Raw genomic sequence first — 19,617 nt, 5'->3', positions numbered from 1 at the left:
TCATTATATAAGTCCTTTACATTCTTTGTTATGTTTATTCCTAAGTATTTTATTTTTTTTGTTGCAATCGTGAAGGGGATTGTTCTTTTGAGTTCCTTCTCAGTTGTTTCATTGTTGGCATATAGAAAGGCTATTGACTTCTGTATGTTAATTTTGTATCCTGCGACCTTACTGTATTGGCTTATTGTTTCTAGTAGTCTTTTTGTGGATTCTTTGGGGTTTTCGATGTATAGTATCATATCATCTGCAAAAAGTGATACCTTTACTTCTTCTTTTCTGATATGGATGCCTTTTATTTCTTTGTCTTGTCTGATTGCTCTGGCTAGAACCTCTAGTACCACATTAAATAAGAGTGGAGAGAGTGGACAACCCTGTCTTGTTCCTGATTTAAGGGGGAAAGCCTTCAGTTTAGTGCCATTTAATATGATGTTAGCTGATGGTTTATCATATATGGCCTTTATCATGTTGAGATATTTTCCTTCTATACCCATTTTGTTGAGAGTCTTAAACATAAAATTGTGTTGTATTTTATCAAAAGCCTTTTCTGCGTCTATTGATAAGATCATGTGGTTTTTGTTCTTTGTTTTGTTGATATGGTGTATTACATTAACCGTTTTACGTATGTTGAACCATCCTTGAGATTCTGGGATGAATCCCACTTGATCATGATGTATTATTTTTTTAATATGTTGTTGTATTCGATTTGCTAGTATTTTGTTTAGTATTTTAGCATCTGTATTCATTAGAGATATTGGTCTGTAGTTTTCTTTTTTTGTGCCATCCTTGCCTGGTTTTGGTATGAGGGTTATGTTGGCTTCGTAAAATGTGTTTGGAAGTATTGCTTCTTCTTCAATTTTTTGGAAGACTTTGAGTAGAATAGGAACCAAGTCTTCTTTGAATGTTTGATAAAATTCGCTGGTATAGCCGTCTGGGCCTGGACTTTTATTTTTGGGGAGGTTTTTAATGGTTTTTTCTATTTCTTCTCTACTGATAGGTCTGTTTAGGCTTTCTGCTTCTTCTTGACTCAGTCTAGGAAGGTTGTATTTTTCTAGGAATATATCCATTTCTTCTAGGTTGTTGAATTTAGTGGCATAAAGTTTTTCATAGTATTCTACAATAATTCTTTGTATATCTACGGTGTCCGTGGTGATTTCTCCTCTTTCATTTTGGATTTTGTTTATATGAGTTCTTTCTCTTTTTTCCTTGGTAAGTCTTGCCAAGGGTTTGTCAATTTTGTTGATCTTTTCAAAGAACCAGCTCCTTGTTCTATTAATTTTTTCTATAGTTTTTCTGTTCTCTAATTCATTTATTTCTGCTCTGATTTTTATTATCTCCTTTCTTCGGCTGGTTTTGGGTTGTCTTTGTTCTTCTTTTTCTAGTTCCTTAAGGTGGGAAGTTAAGTGGTTCACTTGGGCTCTCTCTTGTTTGTTCATATATGCCTGAAGTGATATGAACTTCCCTCTTATCACTGCTTTTGCTGCATCCCATAGATTCTGATATGTCGTATTGTCATTTTCATTAGTCTGTATATATCTTTTGATCTCTGCACTTATTTCTTCTTTGACCCATTCATTTTTTAAAAGTATGTTGTTTAGTTTCCACATTTTTGTGGGATTTTTTTCCTCTTTTTTGCAGTTGAATTCTAGTTTCAAGGCTTTATGATCAGAAAATATGCTTGGTACAACTTCAATTTTTCTGAATTTGCTGATGTTGTTTTTGTGGCCCAACATATGGTCAATTCTTGAGAATGATCCATGTACACTGGAGAAAAATGTATACTCAGTCACTTTGGGATGAAATGTCCTGTAGATGTCTATCATATCCAGGTGCTCTAGTGTTTTGTTTAAGGCCACTATGTCTTTGTTGATTCTCTGTTTGGATGACCGATCTAGAGCCGTCAGCGGTGTATTGAGGTCTCCAAGTATGATTGTGTTTTTGTCAGTTTTTGTTTTAAGATCAATAAGTAGCTGTCTTATATATTTTGGTGCTCCTTGGTTTGGTGCATATATATTAAGAATTGTTATGTCTTCTTGATTCAGTGTCCCCTTAGCCATTATGAAATGGCCATTTTTGTCTCTGAGTACTTTTCCTGCCTTGTAGTCAGCATTATCCGATATGAGTATTGCTACACCTGCTTTTTTTTTGGATGTTATTTGCTTGGAGTATTGTTTTCCAGCCTTTCACTTTGAATTTGTTTTTATCCTTGTTACTTAGATGAGTTTCCTGTAGGCAGCATACAGTTGGATTTTCTTTTTTAATCCATTCTGCTACTCTGTGCCTTTTTATTGGTGAGTTTAATCCGTTTACATTTAGTGTAATTATTGATACTTGTGGGTTCCCTATTGCCATTTTATATCTTGCTTTCTGTTAGTTTTGTGTCTTGTTTGATCCTTCTCTTTTGTTTTTCTATCTTTTGTTTTTATTTGGTTGTATTCCATACATCTTTCCACTGTTGCTATCTTTTTTATCTCATGTGCTTCTGTGGTGGTTTTTTCAATGGTGGTTACCTTTGAATAATGAAAAGGGTCCCTACCCTGTTCATTGTAGCGAACTATTTTGTGAGTACTTTTGCACTCCATCGTCCTTTGCTACTGTTAATCTCCATCTTCTCCCCCTCTTTCTTTTTGTTGTTGTCACAGTTTAAATTTGGTTTTATTGTGTTCTTCTTGGAGCTTTTACTTGTGGCTCTGTTTTTTTTTTTGTTCTTTGTATCTGATTGGAGAACCCCTTTAGTAATTCCTGGAGTGGGGGTTTTCTGATGATAAATTCCCTCATCTTTTCTGTATCTGTGAATGTTTTTATTTCTCCTTCATATTTGAAGGATAGCTTTGATGGGTATAGTATTCGTGGCTGAAAGTTCCTCTCTTTCAGGACTTTAAATATTGGGGTCCATTCTCTTCTAGCTTGTAGAGTTTCTGCTGAGAAATCTGATGATAATCTAATGGGCCTTCCTTTATATGTTGTCTTCTTCTTTTCCCTGGCTGCCTTGAGAATTTTTTCTTTGCTGTTGGTTTGTGTCAATTTCATTATGATATGCCTTGGAGTAGGTTTGTTGGGGTTAAGAAAACTTGGAGTTCTGTTTGCTTCTTGAACTTGAGGCTTTAGTTCTTTCCACAGGCTTGGGCAGTTCTCATCTATTATTTGTTTGAGTATGTTCTCCATTCCATTTTCTCTCTCTTCTCCCTCTGATATACCTATTATTCTTATGTTATTCTTTTTGATGGAGTCAGATAATTCTTGTAGGGCTATCTCATTTTTTTAAATTTTTGAGTCTCTTTCTTCTTCTCTCTGTTGTGCCTCAAGTTGCTTGTCTTCTATTTCACTAATCCTCTCTTCTATCTGACCTGTTCTATTAGCTAAGCTTGTTACTTCGTTTTTCAGCTCGTGAATTGAGTTTTTCATCTCTGTTTGATTTGTTTTTATAGTTTCAATTTCCTTGGACATATATTCTTTGTGTTCATTGAGTTGTTTTCTGAGCTCCCTAAATTGCCTTTCTGTGTTTTCTTGTATATCTCGGAGGATTTTTAGGATTTCTATCTTGAATTCTCTGTCATTTAGCTCCAAGGTTTCCAATATATTAAATTTTTTCTCCATAGATTTTTCCTCATCTAGCTGTGTTACCTCTCTTTCTTTTGTATCCATGATATTCGATTTTCTCTTCCTTAATGGCATCTGAGGGTGGTTTTGTTGATAGTATTAATGAGATTTAATAAAGAATAAAAAGTTTAAAAAAAATAATAAAAAAAATCGAAAAAAGTTGTTTTTTTTTTAAAAAAAATTAAGAATGAAATAAAGAAAAATAAAATAAAATAAAAATTAAAAAAAAAAAAAAAAAAAAAAAAAGGAAATTATTCCCCCCCTCCTTTTTTCCTCTCCTCTCCTCTCCCCTCTTTCTTGTTAAAATCTTGTGGTGGACTGTGAATTATAACAAACAATGCCTGTGATGGAGGGCCTGAATTGGGGAAAAGTAATAAAGGGGCAAACAAAACAAAAAAAAAAAAAAAAGAAAAAAGAAGAAAAAAAAAAAAAAAGAGCGTATGGACCCACAAAAAGCAAATAAGGAAAAAATTTGGGTCAAGAATAAAATGATTTGCTTTTAGGTGTTGGTTGTCTAAGAGTTATGATGAGAGGATTAAGAGGAAAACGGAAAAATGGGGGGACAAATTAAAAAATTACTATTGTATTTAGTGGAACAAGAACTAGATAATATGGAGAGCCAGGGATGGGAGCACTGCTAGTGAGTTAAAAAGGTGAAGTAAAAACCCCCCAGAATGCCACAAACATAAGTTTGAGTCCCAGATAAGATAATTTGTTTGTTATTGAGGTTTGAGTGAGAGGAGATGTAAAGGAGAAAGGAAGAAACTAATATAGAGGGAGAAAAGAAAGAGAGAGAGAGAGAGAAAAAAAAGAGGGAACCACTAAAAGAAGAAAAAAGAAAGGGGAGAGAGAGAGAGAGTTAAGGGTTTTGGAGTGCAACCCTCATAGAGAGAAAGGAAGAGAAGAGAAAAGATAATGGGAGATGTAACACTTATGGGTAGTGTAGTTCAAGGAGAGGAGAGAGTAAGACCGGTAGAGAGTTAATCGGCCAAATTGGAGGAGGAAAAAAAAAGTATCAAGAATGAAGATAAGAGAAACAAACGAACAAATATAATAAAATGGGATAGGTTATAAAGTCTGCAGATTATTCTTGATTTTGAGAGGTTATCTTCTTGCTTTTTCTTTTCTCTCCCTCTTCCTGGTCGGTGACTCTGTACCCCGGGTTTTGCCCCTTTGCCACGCTCAGGTGGAGGTTTGCAGTTGATAAGTCTCTATGGCAATGTCATGTATTGTGCTTTAGTCTCGTTGGCAGTCTAGGCTATTAGCATTTATAGGCTCCGACAGTGAGAGAGTCCGTGTTCCTAGAGCCTTTCTCCTAGTCTTTCCTTCCTCAATTAGTAGCCTGATAATCCAGCTATGGGGTTGCTGCTGCCTCTGCCTGGATAGTAAGAGGCTCAAAGAGCTGGCAACTCCCCACTCTATTTCCACTCAGCACAGGGCTCTGGGTAAGGCTCAGTCAGTCAGAGCTGCTAGCATAATCAGGCGGGCTTTCCGGCCATTCAAAGACCTCTGGCTCTGCCACTCTGTCCGGTAACACAAGCGGGTGCCCACTTCCGGGGCGCTTGGAGGAAACTCTCACTCACTGGCTGCGCGCGCAGACCAGGATATCCGGCCAGCAGTCTCACGCTCTGAGTGAAACCCCCAACCGCAGGGAAAAGTTGCAGCGTTGGAATTGAGTCTCGCTCCGTCCCCGTGCGCGGCTTTTGCAAGGCGCTGGGGCGGCCCGAGATTCCGCTTTCGGCCCACACAAAGGCCCCTGACTCTGCTCCTCTATGCGATAACACGAGCGCGCACTGCCGGGGCACTCAGAGGAATCGCTCACTCCTTATCTGCGCGCGCAAACCAGGATATGAAACACCCTCCGGCACGGAAAATCTCCACCGTTGGAATTAGTTCTCACTCCCTCCCATGCGTGGCTTTCCCAGGGCGCTGGGGCTGCCCAGAGACTCTGCCCTCGGCCCACAGAAAGGCCTCTGACCCTGCCTCTCCGTGAGGCAACACGGGCACTGACTCCCGGGGCCTAGGAAGAAATCTCTCGCCCACTAACTGCGCACCAGCCAGGAGACCGGGTAAAATGGCCGCGCCGCTTGTCTTTCTTTGTTTGGGTTTGGCGCGAGTGTTAGCTTGTATTGCCCGGGTTGCCACAGGATCAGATTTTCCTTGGCTTGGATCTCCGTGCCACAGCCTGGTTCGGCCGTTTGTGTCGCAGCCTAGATGTATTCACCCCCTTTGCCCGCCTCAGTTTCTATATTCACAGTTACCAGAGAAAGCCGCCCTGTTTAGGTTAGTGAGGAAGGCGGAGCATTTCTTACTCCCTATTTCCTTCGGGGTTTGGTTATATATTTAGCCAATTTTTCACTCAATCATACCTTTGGGTGTATTGCGAAGCATCTGGAAGCTCCAAGTATAGGTTTTTCTGTTTCTGGTTGAAGATCTTGTTGAGTTTTGGGGGAGATTTATCGGTATCGCTTCCTACCCCGCCATTACTCTGACGTCATCCCACCAGTCCCTGTCTTAAGCAGCATATAGGCTATGTCTGAGAAGAGAAGAAAGTGTGAAGGCATATTTTTTAAATGCAGTATATTAGAAAAAGTTATGTCTTCAGAATTTAATAGCCCCCATAATGTCAAGAGCTACAGAAACCATTCATGGTCTGAAGAGCAAATGAGGAGGGAGTAAAATAGAAAAAATTCACTGAATCCAATATTTGCCAATATACCTTCATCTAACTCAGTGGCTCTCAAACCTGGTAAGACTTGATTAAACTTGATTAGTATCCCTGACCCCTGGAGTTCCTGATTCTGTAGGCTAGAGGTAAAGCTAGAGAATTTGCATTTCTAAGTTCCCAAGTGATTCTGACATACACTTGAGTGCTGCTGTTCAAACTAATTTCAGTTCCTCAGCTGTGGCTGATCTTCTAGCCCTGTCCTGTTCCTGCAGGAGGGGGAGCATGGGCATAATACCAGAGGCCTCCTGGAAGGAAAACCCCAGTGTCTTTCTGATTCTGCAATTGTTTTTTCTGTTTCTGATAAGAGGGGAGAAAAACTCTAATTTCAAAAGTATATTTTGTGCAAATTAGAAATACTAAGAAAAAAAAAACAACAGAAAATTGATCTTGCAACACCTGAAAATACCTTTCCAAAATGAAGTCGCAAACCTGCACCCAGCTCTGTAATCCAATCAAATGCGGAGCTTGTTCTGCTCGCATTTCTGCCTTTCAAACGTGGCTACAAAAGATTAGCAGAATCATATAGTGTCTGACTTAAATTTGTCTTGCTGATGTTTTTTGCTTTCTTTTGCAATTTTCAGCAAAAGATGCACCTTGAATCTCAAACATATTTTCTCCCTGGGCTATCTGGTTAAAAATTATCTTATTCAGCTATAGTGTCTCTTGAAGAAATTGGCTTTAACACCCACAGGGAGTTCTGCTGGATTCATCACCATCAAGTATCACAGTCCTCACACTTCTGGATACTTGAAGATTCCCAATTACTAACTTCCTTAAAAGCCTTCATCGTTTCTAGTAAAAAAGCACATTACCATTTCACCAACATAGAATTTCATCCCAAACTTTATGTCAGTATATTGTTTCTTGTATCCTTTCCTTATGGAAGGTAGTTGCTACACTAAAAGGACTCATATCTTTTGTCATTTAGCAAGCTATCAAGAAGCAAATCTAAACCATGAGATGAAAGTACAGTAAGTCTCTGAGTTACAAACATCCAACTTACATACAACTCATACTTACAAATGGAGCTCCACAAGGGCTATTGCTAATCAACTGCAGTTGGACATCAGTGAAAATGGTATCATAGTGTTACTCGACTCCCATAGCAAAGAACTAACCAATGAAGACCTTATGAAACTAGAGCAGCAGATGATAGCATTTAGGGAAGAAAACAGGAAACCCCAGGACCAAAAAAAATTTCTACAAAATTGTTAGCTGATGCTTTTGTCTCATTGAGGTAGAAATGGCAAAGTTAGAGAAGCAAAATCCTGATACACAGAGGTTCACCAATGTTTTCCATACAGTTACTGAGGGTCTGAGATACTACAGGGCCATTTATGATGAGAGAAAGAAAAGCTCTATAAAAACCTCCTTTGATGCCTACTTCAAAAAACTGATCCCAGCAGCAGAATCAAACCCTGACTCTCCAACACCAGTCCCATCCTCTCCAACAATTCCATCATCTTCTGCATCATCCATGATTGTTTAAGGTTGTAATTAAAAATGTTTAGGTATTCATATTCACAGAAAGGTAAAAATAAACACTATGTTAAGACAAACATTTGTCTAAGTTGCATTTAATAAGTAAATGTATCTATTCCAACTTACATACAAATGCAACTTAAGAACAAACCTACAGAACCTATCTTGTTCGTAACCTGGGGACTGCCTGTATTAGAGTCATAGGATAATTATCTATCGTGATTTCTCTTGTTTCATATGTTTTATTTACATTATTAATCAACAAAAATAACAGATCTTTAGTATTCCAGGGGTGCTATAATAAAATTGGTGACTGTTTTCACAAAGCAAAAAGTCTGTCACTCTTTGAGTGTTAGAGAATTGCAACAATTAGTAGGAATAAAGGCTTGATTACAAAACAAACACACAGCTGATTTCAGGTATCAGAGTCCAAGAAATGTGAGGGAGACTAGCAGAGGGATGTAGCTCAAATGCATTGTTCAAGTATGGGAAGCTGACAAGGGTGGCCCTGGCTGGAAGGAGGAGGAGTGTGCTGAGAAAGGTCAACACCTGTGTAGGGTGAGGAGGGTACCCTCGTGGGGGCTGGCAGCAGCCATGGGAGATTGTTCTCATATAGGGCACTGGATCGAATAATACAGAAGGTTAATAAGAACCAGGATTCTCCCTGTTGGAGAAGGAAGTTGCAAACATGCACAGGGGAAAAAATAGAAGAAACAATCTGAGGCAGCTAAGAAGCAAAGCTTTGCCCAGCGAAGCCTCTGCTGAGACCACAGCAATGGCTGGCATGTGGACTGCAGCCTGGTGAGACCCAGAAATGGAGAGTCCCGTTTAGCCATGACTGGACTCCTACATTCCAGAAACTCAGATAATAAATGTGTGTTGTTTCAACCTGCTAAATGTGTGGTAATATTTTACACAGCAGAGAGAAGAAATACAGTCATTAAAGTCAATAAAAGACTGAGAAACTCTTCCAGACTAAGGAGAGAAAAGAAATATGACAACCAAATACAGTGCATGATTCTGTACTGGATCATTCTGGACATTAAGACAATTGGAAAAATTTAAACATAGCTTGAGAATTAAATGGTACAAAAATATCAATGCTATTTTCCTAACTTTGATGAATGTTTCAGTTATATAGGAGACTATCCTTGTTAGCAGGAAATACTAAATAAACGGTAAGTCAATACTTTGAACGTAAATACTTTGAATAGTAAGTAAATACTTTGAATGCTTTGAATCTGGAAATAAATAATTGGAATACTAAAATATTTAAAGGTGAGTGGCATCAGGTTGGCAATTTACAAATAGTTCAGAAAAAAGTTATTTGTTTTATATTCACAAATTCATTTGTAAATTTGAGGTTATTACAAAAAAGATATTTTTAAAACAAATGAAAACTAGTTCTACCCTAGTCTTCTCAATCTCAACAAATGACATTCCTATTTCCCCAGTTGCCTAGGTCAAAAACCTAGAGATAATCCTCCTCAATGTCCCTATTTTCTGACATTAGTCACACAATCACCAGATGATAAGCACCGATTACCCCCACCTCTACTATTATCACCTGAGTTGAAGCCAATATCTTCTTTTCCCATCCTATTTCAACTGACACCTAATTGGTCTCCCTGTTCACTCTTGCTTTGCAACCCTTCCTCAACCCCTCCCACCCCACCCCCACTGTCAGTTCACACAGTAGCCAGAGTAATTTCTTTTTTTAATTCACATTCTATCATGTCCCTGCTCAAAATCTCCAATGGCTGTCCTTCGCACTCTTTTCTGTGAACCATTAGCTCCTTCATGATCTTGCCCCTGAGTACCTTTAGGACTTACTTCCTACCACTCTCCTCAATCACTCCCTTTCAGTTCTTACAGCCTTCTTGCTGCTTCTTGAGACCAAGCTTCTGCATTGCTATTTCCTCTGTCTAGGTTTCACTCAGATGTAACATGACTTACTTCTTCTCATCAGTCTGAGTTTTACCAAATTCTCCTCAGGGAACTCTTACCTGACCATCATACTAAAAATACATCCTCCTTCTCATGATAACGTACATTTATCTCTCATCTTACTTTGTTTTCTTCATTGTACTCATCATCATTTGAGACTAAATTGCTTATTTGCTTGTTTACTTGTTTATTATCTATCTCTTCTATGAGGGCACAGTCTATTCATTTCTGAATCTCTAGGAATAGAATGCTCCTGATAAATGAATAAACAGCAATGACAATATTCAGATGCTGTGTAGTTAGCTAGATTTATTCACTTTAGCCCACAAGCCTTACAGTACTCACGGCTGAAATGCCTGTCTCAGAAAAGTAAGTTACTACATGTGCAGGAGCTCTGGAGTCACACAAAATTGGCAGAATAAGAACCCTTAAATTACACGAGCCCATTAAACATCATCTTTGTTTACTGTTGAGAATGCCACCTGTTTGACACTGATGCATGTTGCAGCAGGTCTGTGTCTCTTGTTTGATGTATATCCATCAACTACTTGCTGAGTAGAAAGTACTAAACATGAGGAAAATCTATGGAATAGGAAAAGAAAAAGGTAACATGAAGTTAAATTAAGAAGCTGCGGCCCTGGCTGGTTGACTCAGTGAATTGAGCGTCGGTCTGGCATATGGATGTCTCAGGTTCAATCCCCAGTCAGGGCTCACCTGAGGTGTGAAAAATCTGTTTCTCTTTCCTTCATTCTACCCCTTATCTCTCTCTTCCCCTCTCACAGCCAGTGGTTCCATTGGTTTGAGCATTGGCCTCAGGTGCTGAGGATAGTTCAGTTGATTCAAGTATCAGCACCAGATGGTGTTGCTGGGTGGATCCCAGTTGGGGCGCATGCAGAGTCTGTCTCTCTATCTCCCCTCCTATAGAAGAAAGAAAGAAAGGAAGAAAGAAAGAAAGAAAGAAAGAGGGAGGGAGGGAGGGAGGGAGGGAGGGAGGGAGGAAGGAAGGAAGGAAGGAAGGAAGGAAGGAAGGAAGGAAGGAAGGAAGGAAGGAAGGAAGGAAGGAAGGAAGGAAGGAAGCCTGAGGTGGCACAGTAGATAGTGCATCGGCCTGGGATGTTGAAGACCCAAGTTCAAAGCTCTGAGGTTACTGGCTTGAGCATGGGGTCACTGGCTTGAGCACAGGGTCACTGACTTAAGTGTGGAATCATGGATATGACCCCATGGTTGCTGGCTTGAGCAACAGACCAATGGCTTGGCTGGAGTCCCCCAGTCAAGGCACATATGAGAAAGCAATCAATGAACCAGTAAGGTGTCACAACTATGAGTTGCTGCTTCTCCTCTCTCTCCCTTCCTGTCTGTGTGTTCCCATATACTCCCCACCCTCTCACTAAAAAAGAAAAAAAATATGCAGAACTTGAGGATAAGTCAAATATAACGGAAAGAAAAAACAAGGGGAGAAAATAAGACTTAGAATTATTTGCATTCTTTTGACTACCAGAGTGAAAGCTGAGAACACAGAAGGAATCTGAGTAAGGAAAGTTAAATATCTTTGTCAAACAGAATGGTGGTTACAGAGGGGAAGTGTGGGAGAGGAGGAAGAGGATAGAGGGGACCAAATACATGGTGTCCTGGCTTCAGCAGACTGGCTTCAGGTAGTGAGCACACAGAGTGCTTGTATTATAAAGTTGTACACCTGAAATTTATATGATATTATTAACCAATGTTACTCCAATAAATTTAATAAAAAATAAATAAATGGGAAAAAAGTCTTTGTCAAAATTTTACTGTATATACTCTATTCCTGGTTACTCTGGCAGTAGTTCCCTACCTTATGGAAATGACATTATAATGGAGAAAAAATCATGCAAATGAAGTAAATAGTAATTAGAGGAAGGCCATTCTTAGTCTATTCCCCATTGTCTCCACTTGGAAGGAAACTCCAGATTAGAGCTGCCATAAAAGATAGGATACCCAATTAAATTTGAATTTCAGATAAACAATAATATTTTGTTCAATATAAATATGCCTCATGCAATATTTGGGACATATATATAAAATATATTTGTTATTTATCTAACATGCAGTTTAGCCACGTGAATCCAGGAGTGGGAAAGGGTGGACTTTGACTTTCTGTAGAAGTTCAAAGCAATCAGAAGCCCCGCTGCTTGGATGACTCTCCCAGCAGTCCCCACCGTGCCAGAGGGATGGATCCTCCCAGGAAAAGATGCTGCACTAAAGTTCGTGTGTCTTTCTGTACTCACGTTTGTCCATCTATCAGTAAGCCTGCAAGGAGCTGCTATTTATTCATTCTTTCCCTTCAATGAATCTCCTTATATTCTGATGTATTCTGAGTCTAAAAGTCTATTCAGAAAGGGTCTCCTGGGGCAACAAGAGGCTTACCCTACTCATTTATAAATTTCCTGCTAGCATACATTTTTATTACTGAAAATCATGTTGCACAAGAATTTTTCTTGATAATACCAGCAAATTCTTCCCTGATTCCTAGGTGACTCCCTTATTTATAAATAAAGACACTGAGGGGTGGTGGTGGGGGTTTGTCATTACTTATTAATGTAACCATAAAAAGAAAAAAACAAAATACTAGAGTTAAAACTCTAGTACTCTAGTAGTAAGAAGTCTGTAAAGAGGAAAACAGCCACCAGAAGTCTGAGAGATGGTAACATTTGTGTCGCAATGGGCAGAGCACAGTGGGAAATTTTGAGCAATAATTCTTCAGTTATCCAGGCAGACAAGAAGGCAGTCAGCCTTCAGGAAATTGTTCATTCTTCTAATAAACATTAAGGTTTAGGGACAGGAAGTTGTAGGAATTGAGGCTTGTGACATAGGCAAGAATCTGATATCGCACCTAGAATATGCTACTAGAATCTCAATAGCTTCAGCTCAAAAGTAACTTGACACAGCACCTTGGTGTCTGTCTATTTTATTTTATTTTATTTATTTATTTATTAGTGAAAGAGAGAGAGAGAGCAAGAGACAAACAGACAGGAAGGGAGAGAGATGAGAAGCATCAACTCATAGTTGCAGCATGTTAGTTGTTCATTGATTGCTTTCTCATATGTGCCTTAATAGGGAGGTGGACTCCAGCCAAGCCAGCAGCCTTGGGCTTCAAGCCAGTGACCTTTGGGCTCAAGCCAGTAACCATGGAGTCATGTCTATGATCCTACACTTAAGCCAAAACCCCATGTTCAAGCTGGTGAGTGCACACTCAGGCCACGGGGTTTAGATCCTGGGTCCTCAATGTTCCAGTCCCAGGTCAATGCTCTATCCACTGTGCCACAGCCTGGTCAGGCTTGGTGTTAGTCTAGATCAGAGTTTCTAAACCTTGGCATTTTGGACATTTCAGGCCAGATAACTTTGCTGTGGAGGACTGTCCTATTCATTATAAGATGTTTAACGGCAGTCCTGGCTTCTACTCACTACATACCAGTAGCAACTTCCCAATTATGACAAACAATGTCTCTAGAAATTCTCATTCACACCCTGAAAGGCAAAAATTACTCCTAGTTGAGAGCCACTGATCTAGAATATTAGAGCTGTATTTAACCCGGGTGGAACACTGAGAGAGCCTAGTGGTGTTTTATAAACACTTATTCTCTTTCCCACCCCCAAAGCATCTGATTTAAATGGTCTGGGGTATATATAGCTCAGGCACTGATTTTGTAAAAGCTCCTAACCTGTATTTCACATGCAAGTAGGGCTAAGAACTATTGCATGAGACATTATTTAAAAAAAAAAAAAAAAGAATCCTGTAATCCTGTCTTCAAACAGATCACTAGTCTTGAAAACTCGGGTTAGGGATCAGGGCTGAGTACACAGATGTGGATGAAAATGGCCTCAGCTGTTGAAGAACCAAGGAGACGAGGTTTGCACGTAGCATCCACTTTACCCCAGTTTAACATGTTTTAACTGCATTTAAAAATATAATCTTAGAATTAGAATTTTAGACTATGGTTATAGTAATAGGTTGCAAGACAGGAAAAGGAACTGAAAAAATGAATTGAGAAATTGCATAACTGATGTTTGTTAAAGAAATTTTTTTTTTGTTATTTCAGAAAAATAAAAAGAGGAAGTTTCTCCTTACTGTTGGAATCTCTTTCACTGTTCAGAAGCCTTCTCTTATGCTTATCTCTTGAGACTGCCAATTACTGCTTGGGACAATGAGTAGTTGTTAGGAGCACCTTGTGGTGCTCTTCAAATATTTGTAGATAGTCGCCTGCCTGCCTTCCGAAGTCCCACACAGAACACACAGCGCAGAGGGAACATCCTGGCTGCTCACTCCGGCGCTCCGGGCGTGCAGCCTCGGCTTCTGCAATGCTCCCCTGCGGGGGTCAACCTGGAGGCAGTCTGAAAAAAAGGCTTCCTCTGCCTACTGTGACTGAGCTTTCTAGAAACATTCTGTAAGGCGCAAAATAGCCTTTTCACTGTGCGAAGGCGATGTGTGGCCAGAGTATGCAAATTCAGAGCAAAGACAGGTAGCGCCAGGCGGGCCTTTAAAATAAGTGATACTTTCTAAGGTTGAGCTGCAGCCACACTGCTCTGATATTTGGACAATCCTTATATTTTATTTTTATAATATCACTGAGTCCTTCTAAAATAAATGCTAGATAATAAAATGTGACTTTATTATGAATGACTAATAATATGCTCATTTGTCTTCAAGGAGCAGGTTAGCGATATGCCTTGCTTGATCGTTTGCATTAAATGTCTGAGGTGGACTCGCACCTATGGATGGCACTTTCTCTTCTGCTGTAGAAACCTTCCCAGTCCACTTCAATCCCAGCACCTGCGAGAGTATCTAGAATGAACACTTAGATCTCAAATGTCTTCTTGGGGTGCCTTTCTTCTCAACCCAATGAAAGTAAGTGCAATAGAATCAGGAAGAAGTCAATCCGGGGAGCTGCGGGCCAGCTGACAGGGAGGGCGGCAGCCTAGAGCGCAGGGAGACATCTGCGGGGAACCAGGGCGGGCAGGCACTCAGCCGCAGGAGAGGGTGTGGGCAGGGAAGAGAAACTAGAGAATAAACAAGTGTACTATGAAAGTCAGGGGGAAAGAAAATTCAGTCTTAAGGGTTTGGAGCCAACAGGGCAACATCTAAGTCAGGGGTCCCCAAACTTTTTACACAGGGGGCCAGTTCACTGTCCCTCAGACCGTTGGAGGGCCAGACTATAAAAAAAAACTATGAACAAATTCCTATGCACACTGCACATATCTTATTTTAAAGTAAAAAAACAAAACAGGAACAAATACAATATTTAAAATAAATAACAAGTAAATTTAAATCAACAAACTGACCAATATTTCAATGGGAACTATGCTCCTCTCACTGACCACCAATGAAAGAAGTACCCTTCCAGAAGTGCGGCGGGGGCCGGATAAATGGCCTAAGGGGGCCACATGTGGCCCGCGGGCCGTAGTTTGGGGACCCCTGATCTAAGTAATGCAATACTGGAGAGGATCAGTAAAGTGAGTCATACTCACTGGCACGAGGAAATGGGTTTTCTTCATGCTTCCTCTCATTCCTTCTGGAGCCTGGCACCTCTGGTACTAAGGAAATTAAAAGAGGACCATTTGTATAACTCATTCCTGAAGAAAACACTCTCTTAACACAATAGCTGGAGATTACTCTTCATGGTCTAACAGATCTGATGATGTGTTAGATATTTTGATAGCCCCCCGAAATCTAGGCAAGAGGGGCCACTCCCTTGTGCCCTGTGCCTTTGAGGGCCTGGAATATCACAAATACATTTACACAATACTTTTATCAAGGAACACACAGAGGCCTCTGTCACTTGGGATCCAACGCTCAGTACGAGTACAGCACACACAACCATAAATATCTGCTTTCATAGCTCATACCATTCACAGAGGCAGATTTAACGGCGGGCACACCAGGCACACGCCTGGGCCCCGTTTCTGAAGGGCCCCACAAAACCCAAAGTTTATACTTTTTTCTAATGACACCAAATTTGGTTTCCTATGTGCAATTTTAACATTAATAGCACATAATATTTTTTATTTATTTAAAAATATAGTTAACATGTATTTTTATTTTTCCTGTCTCTCTCTCTTTTTAAGGGGCCCAATATTTTCTTCTGCGTCCAGGGCCTCAACCAACTTTAATCCACCTCTGCCCATTCAGGCCCCCGAGAAACACTTCCCTAACCTAGCTGGTCCCATGACTTCAAAACAAGAGGCAGATGCGCTTGAACCACTGTAGTTGTACCAGTGGTGGAATCAGAGACAAAGGAGAGTTTGAGTGGCAGAAGCGCTTCGGGAAGAAAAAAGACAAATGAACCTGTCAGATCCTTCCTCTCAGGTAACATGAATGCAAGGGTTTCTGCACAATGAATACAGTTGCCCAGGAGTGCCAGGCATCTCTTTTCTTGCTTCTCGTCATGTTTCAAATCACAGTTCCAGAAGTGCTTGTGAATTAGACCAGTTTTTGAAGATTCAACATATTTTTTAAGAACATCTTGCAATATTGATCATTTCATGTTAGTTCTAAAATTGTGTAAATGTAGGCTTAGATGTGATTGGAGTTTTGGCAACTAAATGAAAGTTGAACATGAGAAGTGCAAAAAGTTACCATGAAAATACTTAAGGTTTGGTAAATTTATCAAAAATGAACTAAAATAATTTAAAAATTTAGATTAAGAAATTTTACATTTATTGATTATAGTTAGTATGTTTTCTTTAAATTATGTTGGATAAATTTGATATTAAATATTTAATAAATTTGTTATTCATTTTTTTTGAAAAGATGAATGAAAAATAATTTTATGTTAAAATTTTTACATTTCTTTTAATTTAAATTTTAGATGAAAATGTATCTAAATTTTATACATTTTAAATGTAATTGTGTTTGTTTGGTCCTTTAGTATTCCTTTTCTATTGCTACTCTACCAGATTACCACAGACAACTTGCTCAAAACAATACAAACTCATTATCTTACCCTTCTGTTTGCCCGAAGTCTAACATGGCTACATTCCAGGACTAGGTTCCTTTCTGGAGGCTCTATAGGAGAATCCATTCCTTGCCCTTTCCAGGTTCTGGTGGCTCTTAGATTCCTTAGCTCATGGTGTCCTTCCCTCCATCTTGAAAGCCAGCAATAGTAGGTTGATATCTCACATCATATCTTTCTGACCCTAATTTCACGGCCTCATTCTCTCTCTAACTGAGGCTGAGAATGGAACTCCACTGTGAAGAACTCATATGATCAGAAGGCACACACCTGGATGAAATAGGCCTCCCCCTCTGAAGGGCCTGAACGTGAATCACACATGCAAAGTTCTTTTTGCCATGTAAAATGGTCTAAGGTTTAGACATGGAGATCTTTAAGGAGTAATTATTCTATCTACCACAGTCATTGAGAATGATTACAAGTCAAGTTTATAATAGCAATAGAATACATAAATATGAAGCTCAAACAGAGAAAATAAAACGTGAAAAGAAAAAAGAAACTGAAAATCTTTAAAGAGATGACAGCCTGCTTAAGTGTTTAAAAACTGAAAACAACAGGAGTGAACAGACACCTGTTGAGTATGACACACTTAAAATTTGTCAACAGAGCATTACAAATCCTTTATATAATGGAGATCTAATCTCTAATCAAAACAATATAAATAAGCAAAAGAATTATTCTCATCAAATCTGAAGCATGAAAAGGTCAGACAACAACTCCACAACTTCACATTCTTAACTGAGGACTAATTATCAGCTCATACAATGAGACTAGTGAGAATCTCCATCTGCACTCTCTGGAAATTTGAAAACAATAAGGGTAGGTCAGCTTCACCTAGAGCCCTGACTGCGAATCTTTTTATAAAAACCGCCCACTTTTGCAGTGCTGGTCAACCTGGTCCCTCCTGCCCACTAGTGGGCGTTCCAGCTTTCACTGTGGTCCAATCACGGCGCCGTTTGGTTGCTCCGCTACTCAGTCCACCATGGAAAGCTGGAACGCCCACTAGTGGGCAGGAAGGACCAGGTTGACCAGCACTGCAAAAGTGGGCGGTTTTTATAAAAAGGTTCCCCATCACAAACCTAGAGGCTGATTCATAGAGATAGCCCCTCCCCCCTCCTCTCCTCCAACCGTAGGTCCTGGGTTCCTAAACTCTTTAGCATCAGAACTGGATTCAAATGAAGACAAAATGTAGAGGGAGCAAAAGCTGAAAAAGGAGCTGGGAGTTGTGGGGAGAGGACGTAAGAGAGGGAGTCTCAAGGATAACTCTTCTTTCGGAAGGGTAGCCACAGGGTATATGAATTCCAAGAATCAGGAGCAAGCTGAGAGAAGAACGGAGAAGCTACTCTGTGCCTTTTGTGTTGGTTAAGAAACTTGCCACCTTGACCTCTGGTGCTGCAGTGGATAAAGTGTCAACCTGGAATGCTGAGGTAGTTGGTTTGAAATCCTGGGCTTGCTCAGTCATGGCACACGTGACAGGCAATCACGAACAACTAAAGTTAAGCAACTATGAGTTGATACTTCTCACTCTCTGTCCCCACTCTCTCTTCTCTCTATAAAATCAATAAATAAAATCTTTTTTCTTGTTTTGTTTTTTAAAGAGCCTGACCTGTTGTGATGCAGTGGGTAAAGTGTTGATCTGGAATGCTGAGGTTGCTGGTTCGAAACCCTGGTCTTGCCCCATCCAGCACATAGGGAAGCAACTACTATGAGTTGATGCTCCTCACTTCTCCTCCCCCTTTCTCTCTCTAAATATCAATAAAAAATTTAAAGAAAAAAGAAAAGAAAAAAAGAAATCTTGCCAGTCAAAAGTTCCCCTACACCAGTCTCCTTCACTATCATATAAGTGGTTGTAAGGCCAGCGGCCACTGCCATGGCCATGCAGATTCTCACTGGATTTGGACAGACGGTAAAGGAACTGTGGAGCCAGAAAATGGTGGGCCATTTTGTTTATTAACCCTTTGAGTAGTGAGTTTTTTTTCATGTTCACTGACCCCTGGAAGTGAGTTTTCAAAAAATGAAATTAGTTCCAGTTACAGTTTTATTAACTTAAAAAAATCATGTTTGTTTGATATCCAATTTATGGAAACAAGATGAACATATATTTGCCTTTTTTTAATATTGCCTTACAGATGTATGATCGTACTCTGGAAGGTCAGGAGGCACGAGGACGTACATGAACATTCATACAGTCTCACAAGGGAGGACGAGCTAACAGGCTGGGCTCCCAAACCCCTCAGTATCCCAGACTCACCCAGACTCACAGGCTCCCGCCAGCTTCAGCAGGGCCCAGCCAAACAGGCTGGCTGAAATCTCAGGACCCCCAAGCCCCTCAGCACCCCCCGCCACTCTCCCTGCACTCCCAGAAAAACAGGGTGGGGAAAAAAACTCTTCTCCAGCAAACAATAGCAAACAATGGTCCCTCCCAAGCAGGAAGGCAACCTGCAATTTGCAATTTGCCACCCTGAGGGCAAGCACCCAAGCCTTCCATAGACTATACACACAAGGTGCTGTCCCAATGCAAGCGAGCAAACTTAGAAATCATTTGTTTACCCAACATACCACCCTTTTTGCTCCCTTCACAATGTACACCACAGGTATCCCCATGCGAGGAATGAGGTAAATTATAAAAGCAAACAAACTATAGTTATACAACAACAACAATTACAAGGTGGCCTTTACAATGTCTCCCTGAGCACTCTGCTCAAGGTGCAAACTGGAGGCCCATCTTTAGCCCCCTACATCATAGTAGGTGGGAGGGTCTCAGGGCTGTGTCTATGGAAACCTTAAAGTGTCTTTGGTGCGTCTCTCCAACTGGATGAGAGCAGCTTTCTGGTGCAGAATGGCCTCCATCAGAGCTGCCCCCCTCATCCATCAGGGTCT

Source organism: Saccopteryx leptura, chromosome 2 (assembly GCF_036850995.1).
Source record: "Saccopteryx leptura isolate mSacLep1 chromosome 2, mSacLep1_pri_phased_curated, whole genome shotgun sequence".
NCBI classification, from domain to species: Eukaryota; Metazoa; Chordata; class Mammalia; order Chiroptera; family Emballonuridae; genus Saccopteryx; species Saccopteryx leptura.
Note: the sequence above shows the minus strand (reverse complement) of the source record.